General features: G+C 61.1%; 1 pseudogene; it reads right to left on the bottom strand.

The window, feature by feature from the left end:
* Positions 1-5,112: 5,112 nt before the first annotated feature.
* On the bottom strand, positions 5,113-5,231 carry LOC111730434 (annotated as a pseudogene).
* Positions 5,232-8,185: the final 2,954 nt, after the last annotated feature.

Below are 8,185 nucleotides of genomic sequence, written 5' to 3' on the forward strand. Positions count from 1 at the left end.
CAGGGTCTCTGACGAGATACCTCTGACCCCAGAGGACACCTCTCGGGGCGCCAGAGCCCCTGTCCCCGGCCCAGTGTCCTGGGTGCTGATGAGAATGTGCTGGTTGGGGACATCTGGGCTCCTCTTCTGTGCTGAGCATCGTGACAGCCCGGCACACTTGCCTCCGTGACCCCCACAAGGCCACGCCTCAGCCTTGCTGGCCGCAAGTTGCAGCCAGCACCTGTGGTTGGACTTGGGGTGTCCATGTTCGCGGGCCTCTGTCGGTGGCTGACTGAGGCCCTGTTACATGGACCGCGGGTGGACTCTGCCCGGTGAGGGGCTCGGAGGGCACTGCGGCCCCCCGTGCTTCCCCACACCTGAGGGGACACCCCGCGTTATCGCTGGGCAGTGACATAAAGGAAAGTCAGGATTTCGTCAAGTCACTGAATGGGGCGACGGGGAAGCTACGGGCGACTTGCGGCAGAGGTCGTAGGTCACGACTGGGCGGTGCGTCACAGATGCCAAATGATCCTGAATCAGGAGCAGAGCGACAGACATGTCCGCTGATGTGCGACACACTAGCCCACATCGAAGGCAGAAGGAAGCGAGGACGCGGGGGCCGTGAGCCGCCTCTTGTCCTGCCGCCGGGTCTGAAGGGACAAGGGCCCCTCTGGGCCACGGGCTCCGGCCACAGGGAAGGCAGGGCCGTCGAGGGACTGACCCCGGGCAGGTGAGGGTTCTGGGGTTTGGACAGCACGCAGGTGGGGTGGCCAGAGCTGTGGGCTCCAGAGGAGGCAGAGCTGGTGGTCCCTGGGGGCACGGCCACGCCTGACTCTTCAAAGCCCCGAGCTCGGGAGAGAGAAGCCACCAGCGCACAGACCCATGTCCCCAGAGCCCCAAGTGGCCCCCTGGGAGATGAGCTGCCCTTCTTACCCACGAGGTCTGACTGGAGAGGGGGCCCCCCAAAGTCGCGGCTCGTTTAAGCAGGCGCAGGAGGCTTCTGAGGTGAAGGGAGGCGGAGTCGGTGATGGAGACAGAGCTTCCAGGGGACCTGGGAAGCCTCGGGAGGGGGAGGGGCGCCGGATGGCTGCAGCGTGTGGAGGAGCTTTTTAAATGACATTTCTTATTTTCATGCCGTTTGTGAAAATCCACGCCTGCGACAGAAAGGTCCGGGCAGTGATGGCCGTCACCTGCACAGGATTTGATATGCACTTACGGAATCTGCGACGCAGGAGTGACCCAAAGCAGCACCTTTTCTAGTGTCACGGCCGCAGGGGATTCCAGCCCGGGACGGAAGAGCAGCCGCACCGCCCCCCCCCCATCAAAACGACGACACGGCACAGCGCGGCGACACAGCGCGGCAACATGGCACGGCACAGCGCGGCGACACAGCACGGTGACACGGCACGGCGGGGGCGGCTCCTCCTCCGCCGTCAGCTGGGGTTCTTCCTCTCCGCTGCCCCCGCGCCCCAGCGGGGCCTGCTCCTGCTGCTGCCCCCTGCACAGTCCCCTGCCCTGGAGTGCGTGACTTGCTATTAGCACGTAGATTATGGCGACATCAAGGGGTGTCACTTTGAGGTTCGGCTATAGAAAGACTCAGCTTCTCACTAGCTCTGGGTTGCTCGGCTCGGGCAGCCAGCAGCCGTGCGGTGACACAGACCGTGTGGTGACACGGCCGTGTGGTGACACAGCCAGGCGGTGAGACAGACCATGTGGTGACATGGCCGTGTGGTGACACAGCCGCGTGGTGACACAGACCGCGTGGTGACACAGCCGTGCGGCCAGCAGGCCCTGAGTGAGCTGGGGAGCGGTTCTCCACCGTCGAGCCTTCTGGCGAGACCTCGGCCCCGGCCCCGGCTGGAAGGCACCCCACGAGGGCGCCCGGGCCGCAGGCGCCCAGCTGAGCCGCGGCCACCCCGCTGCCCCTCCGCCACCACAGTGGTAAATGCCGGGTTGGGTGCGTGCGGGGCCGGCGAGCGCGGGGTAATCTGCTCTCCGTCGGAAGGAAGTTAACGCGGGGAGTGAAAGCTGACCCGCGCTCCTTCCTTCCGAAGCGACACGACCCCCAGACTCTGAGCCGCTTAGCCGGTAACGCGTGCGCCCCCTTCCAGGTCGGCAGACAGGAGGGGCGCCAGCGGACGGCTGTGCACCATCTAAAAGTGTGGCCCTCTCCCCGAGGGCTTCTTAGTCACCGTGTTACTGCCACATTCGAAATGCGACGACGCACGTTCCATGTTTCAGACCAGGAGAAACCGAGCGACAGCTCTTCAAACTTAGGCAGCAGGCACAGAACTCTCAACTCGTCGCCCTCGTCCCGGCTTATTTTTAGCCCATCTAAGATGGTGTGTGCATGAAGGCTGCTTTGAGGGTCTCGGGGAGCCGCTGCGGAGCTGGCACCCCGTGCTGGCAGAGGCCTGCAGACGCACGGTCCTGGGCACAGAGCAGCCTCGGCACCCAGTTTGCACCCAACCGGACCGGTGCGGGGAGGGAGCCCGTGGCCAGGCGGTGCTGTGGTCCCGCCACCTGGGCCCCTGGCAAGGACCCTGCAGGGGGAATGGCTGGGACGCCTCTCGCAGGGGCTGCCAGAGCCCCGGCCGACCCCCACCTCTGCATCTGCGCCCGGTGGGGACAGATGGCTGTGTCTCGGGCAGGGGCCCGCACGGGCTCAGAAGGTGCCCAGGACAGGACAGAAGGGAGTCTGCAAACCCTAAACCGAGTTTGCCGTGTGCGAGGCAGCCCGAGGCGGTCAGCGTCCTCGCCATTCGTGGCTAAAAGTCGCCTCGCTTTGTCGCTAGACCTAGCGTGTTGTCGGGGAAGCTGCAGTGGCACACACACAGAGCCCGGCTCGCGACCCCCCTCGGTGAGCGTGGGAGCCGCCCCACCCTGCGACGGCACAGCAGGCTGTCATCGGGCTGTCAGCGGGCTGGCGAGCCGCACTCGAGTCACCTGGGTGAAACCCTCCCTGCTCCTTCTGACAAAGAAAGCCGGGGAGCAGCGCAGACGCCCCTGTAAGCTGGAAACAGGAAACGCTGGGTCCCTCCCAACACAATCTGTTACCGCCATCCACATCAGCAAATAGATTATTTTTAAAAAGAAAGCAATGTCATGTGTTCGGGAAGTTATTTATGAATAACAGGAAAGCTCTTATTTGAAAAAGCTTTTGACTTCAATTACGGACAATGGGGCTTTGAACGTGGTGGCAGGTGGCTCTCGGGTGCCCACTGCCTGGCCAGGCAAGCGGGGTAAACACATGGCCTGCCTGCTGCCCTGCAGGGGGTGCATGGGAGGGTGGGAGCCGGGGAAGCTGCCGTGCCTGTGTTGGGTCTGAGGGGGCAGCACCCAGAGCGGCGGCAGAAGCTTCTGGGGACACGATGGGAGGCGCCGCTGTTTCTGGAAACGACGGCTCTTCTACTTGAAAGCGGTGGGAAGTGAACCAGGAATGAGCATTTTGATGGCAAAGAACACCTTTTTCAAAGTCGTGTCTCTACAAAACATTTCTAACGCAGACAGATCCCTGGAAGACGGGCTTCGGAGCACAAAGCCATCGGGTCCTGCGGTGGTAGAGTCCCCTCTCCCCTTTCCAGGCCCAGCCCCTCCCAGCTTGGGAGACGCACCCGAGGTCAGGTCAGGCCCAGCTTTTCATTTCCGAAGGAGGAGAGACACCTCCCAGGGCCCCTGCGGGCGCTGAGCCCTGCCCCTCACGTGTCTGCACAGGCGAGGACGCTGGCTGTCCCACGGGGCCCCACCCCCCACACCTTCAGACCCACCTCTACCTCCCAGCTCCGCAGCCTCGCCCTGCGTCCCAGCCCTGCGGCCTGCCCGACCGTCACCCCACGGTTCCCTCTTGTTCATAATCTACCTTAAAAAATACTCATGGCAAGTCCTACATGCGAAAGGTCACCAACCAAACAAAGCGCAGTGGAGTCATCGCAGTAGGGGCTCGCCTGACCCCGGGGACTCGGATGCCGACGGCTCCCGCCTGCCTGCCGTCCCTCGGCTCTGGCCCGCGTGCCACACCCACGGAGGCCGGCTGCCCGGGCCCTGCCTGCTAAGGCCCTGCGCTCTGAACGCCGGTGGTCTGCGCTTCACACTGGTGCTCGCGGGGACTCGGATGCCGACGGCTCCCGGCTCCCGGCGCCTGCCTGCCGTCCCTCGGCTCTGGCCCGCGTGCCACACCCACGGAGGCCGGCTGCCCGGGCCCCGCCTGCTAAGGCCCTGCGCTCTGAATGCCGGTGGTCTGCGCTTCACACTGGTGCTCGCGGTGCTGGTGGACACGGCTCTGAGAGTCTGCCTGCCCACGCCCGTCGGAAGCAGCCCTCCGCCCGTGTGCACCCTCCCACCTGCCAGCAGCGGGGCAGAGCTCAGGGCACGCGGAGGCCGACCATCCCGATCGAACCGTTTCTCTTGTCCCGGTCACGTTGTGACTGGAGCTGAAGGGAGGTCCCTCTCGTAACTGGCCGTGTAAGGAAGCTGGGCGGGGCCTGGGGTTCGCTTTCACAAGTTTTAGTTAAACGGAAAAAATCTCTTGCTCAATTCTGTTCAACTTAGGTGAATTTCCTATAGATGCGTGCAAATTTTGAGAATTTATAACCTGGCACAGAAGGGACTTTCGAATTCTCAGCAAGTCCGCCAGGGAGCTGGGCTAGTGCGGTGGACATGGTCAGAGCAGACTGTCCTCCAGGGATGCAGGACAAAGGCCGGGGACACGGGAGAGGGACAGGGACGCAGGACAAATGACGGACATGGGCAAAGGGCCAGCTTTGCGCTCGGGAGGCAGGAGCTCCGTGTGAGGTGGGGACATCTGTGGGACATGGAAGGAGGCGTGAGGGACTTCGGCAGCAAGCCCCCCGCCCCCATCAGCTTCATTCACCCACCAGAGGAGCCGCTGCGGCCGCCCACCTTCCAGCCTTGCGAAGGGGGAGGGGACATGTCTGCTTTAAGTGACGTGATGACTAGGTTTTGCCTCAAAATAGTCCTGAGCTGCGACAGGGGTGCAGAAAGGGTAGTTGCATAAATAAAACAAGACCGGCCTTCACTCGATGATTTTTGAAATGACATGTGTGAGAAATCCGTGGAGGTTAATTATACTCCAACAAAATTCACTTCTTTTTTTTCTTTTTCTTTTATTTTTTACGCCTACAGCACCTGGTCTTCCTAGGTGGTCTCCCATCCATCTACTAACCAGGCCCGACCCTGCTTAGCTTCCGAGATCAGATGGGATCGGGCACGTTCAGGGTGGCGTGGCCAGAGACCAAATTCACTTCTTTAAGAAGAGGTTCACCCTTTAAGAAAATGAACATGGTTGTAGATTGTTTGTAAAGAACATGGATTTTTAAATGTTTCTGACGTTAAAATCACTTCCGGAGCAGCATGGAACAAGTCACTTAAAGCTGGTGTGCTCAGGTGTGCTGGCGGCTGGGCAGACGCAGAACTAGCTTCAGACGCCGGCCACACCTGAGCGTGTGTGAGTGTGCATGTGTGCGCAAGTGTGCGCGTGTGCGTGTGTGTCAAGCCTTCCGTCCCTCCACTGCCCAGCCCCCACTCTGCCCTCGGGGACGTGCCCTCCCCTGCTTGCCATGCCCTCCAGCCTTCGGCTTGCCCCAGACCGCCCCGTGGAAGCGAGCCCTTCCTCGGCCAGCGAGGGGCACCCTCGGGGGTTGTGCTCCACAGTAAATGAGCTTGAAGGGTTCACGTCCGGGGCTTCGTTTTACTTAAGCGTGAGACACAGTTTACCCCCGAACCACGAGGGGTGAGGGCGCCGACACCTGTGCCATCAGAGATCTGCACATGGCTTCTGACCCCCACAAAGCCCAGCCGGCCCTTGGTGTCCATGGGGGATTGGGTCCCGGATGCCGCGGACACCAAGCCCAGGATGTCCGGGCCCCTGGCATGAGCGGTGTAGGTCCATGCACATGGCCGGCCCGCTGCCCCCGCGGACCCACACCGCAGACCGGACGCAGCACGTACGAGCGGGCCCACGCCGCGCAGACCCGTGCTGGTCAAGGGCTGCCTGTAAAATGCCCTGAGTTTTCTGCCTCCGTGGCTCCCACTTTCCATTTGTCGTCAGAAATCTCGCTTCCCCTAAGACTTGAGCTCCGTGCAGTGAGGAGAATGTTTTACCTCCCTCCTGGCGGGTTAGAACCGCTACGGAGACCCCTCAGCTCGCAGTGCATTCCCACACGTCACCTGACAGGCAGAACTGACTGTGACTCATGATGCACACCTGGGCTTGGGAGGGGGACGAGGTGACAAAGAAGAGGGAGGAGGAGAGCCGGTAAGCGGCCGGAGAGGGGCTTGCAGTCCCAGCTGCTCGTCCCAGCCCCTCCCGTCCGGTGCTCAGGCCTCGCCCTGCTGTGCCTGGCGACGTCCAACCCCAGGTGCACACGGTCGGTGACCGATAGGAACTTCTAACATTCGGCAAAGGGTCGAGAGCTCTAGGAACTGTGCGTATTTAGATGTCTAGTCTCCGGGTAAATTTACCACTTGTTAGAATAATTTGTTTTGGAACACAGTCGTTAGCAGATGAAACCATATTTGTTCTACATAAATATTAATTCTATAGGATCTAATTCAAATTACAAAACCTGACTGATCAACTACCAGCGCAAACAGGAAACAAAACACTAAGTCTGAAAAAAGCAGCAAAGAGGGAGACAATTAAGCGAGCTGTCGCTTTTTAAGTCACCGCACGACAAAGACAATAAATGTGCTCACTGATATTTGCCGTTAAATAAGACAACGAGAATCTAGAAAATATGAGACGGCACGTAAGGACACGGCCAGAGAGAGAGCCGAAAGGTCAGATGGGACATTCCACCACCAGCCATGCAGTCGGAGCCTCCGCCAGCCGTACAATCAGACAATGTCCCCGCCTCACCTTGAACTCGACGCCGAGAAGGTCGGCGTGGCTGTGAGCTGGCCTCCTCGCGGAGTGCCTGCTGCCCTGGAGGCCACTGCCCTGCCTCTTCCTGTCCCTTCCGCTCTGAGTGAGCCTTTGTTCTGGGTTAGGAGCAAGGACGGGGGAGGGTGAGTGAGGGAGAAAAACGCCAGAAAGAAAATGATCGCGCGGGAGCGGATAACGTATTCCACAATGCATCGACACCAACCGCTGCGGAAACACAAAGACGCACGAACAAACTCTGCCGCTTGAAACGCTGTGATCCGAAGACTCGTCGGCATGGGAGAACCAGCTGCCACACTCCGGGGCGGAGAGAACCAGTGGGCTGCACGTTGGAGTCCCCCGTCCCCAACACAATGAGCCTTCCCCAAGCGAACAAGGCACAGCTGCCGGCGGAGGCAGGGTGACAAAGCAGCTGCGGTCCCCTGGAGCCAAGCCCCAGTCCAAGCTCCGTCCTGACACGGGGGCCGAGCCCCTCCCTCACACTTGCCGCCAGTGCTGACGGGGACCCCACTGGGCCGGTCGCACCGGGATTCCGGGAGGCCCCCGTCTCAGCCCCTTCCTCCTCACGTGACTTCAGGTCCCAGGACGGCGCTTCCTGGTTTTTGCCGAGGACTTGCTCCCGGTGGCTTCTCTCCCAGAGACAGAAGTCCTGTTCTGACTCCCCAAAGCTGGGGGGGCTCTGACACCCCAACGGCCTCCTAGGATGCTAATGCCACTGACTCCCCAGTGTCCCCGGCAAGGAGTCCCCTCACTCAGTTCCTTCTGCGCGTCTCAGTGACCCCCCCACCCCAATGCCGCTCCCCCCCGGATGGTGGGCTACGGATTAAGCTTTAGAACAACGATCAGTAAGAACACGAAAGAAAGACGGCCCCCACGACACTGTCTCATCGTGAGACTGCTCGTCATGTGGCAGTGACAGGGTTTTCTGCTGCTGCCTGGAGGTCCAACCTGCGGGCATCCCAGCAAGCATGACAGTTCAGGACAGACTTCCGCTCACAGCCGCAGGCAATGAGGCACGCGGCTTCCTTCTTTCTGTTAGCGAAACGGGGGACACGAGCTCAAAACGAGGGCACGGGCATCGCCGAGCTCTTCTGCAGCCCCGTCACTTCAACGAGACGCCGGTGTCGGACGCCAGGGCACAGAGGGGAGGCCACCGCCGTGTCCCTCGCTCCGGGTTCACACGCGGCTCCCGTCACGACTGCCGGGCGCTCACCTGGCGTCAGGTCTTGGGACGAATAAGAACACGCCACGGAGTCACCTGTTGCCTCTCCAGACCCCACAGATACACACAGACACACACATATT

The sequence above is a fragment of the Pteropus vampyrus genome, unplaced genomic scaffold, assembly GCF_000151845.1.
Source record: "Pteropus vampyrus isolate Shadow unplaced genomic scaffold, Pvam_2.0 Scaffold312, whole genome shotgun sequence".
NCBI lineage: Eukaryota > Metazoa > Chordata > Mammalia > Chiroptera > Pteropodidae > Pteropus > Pteropus vampyrus.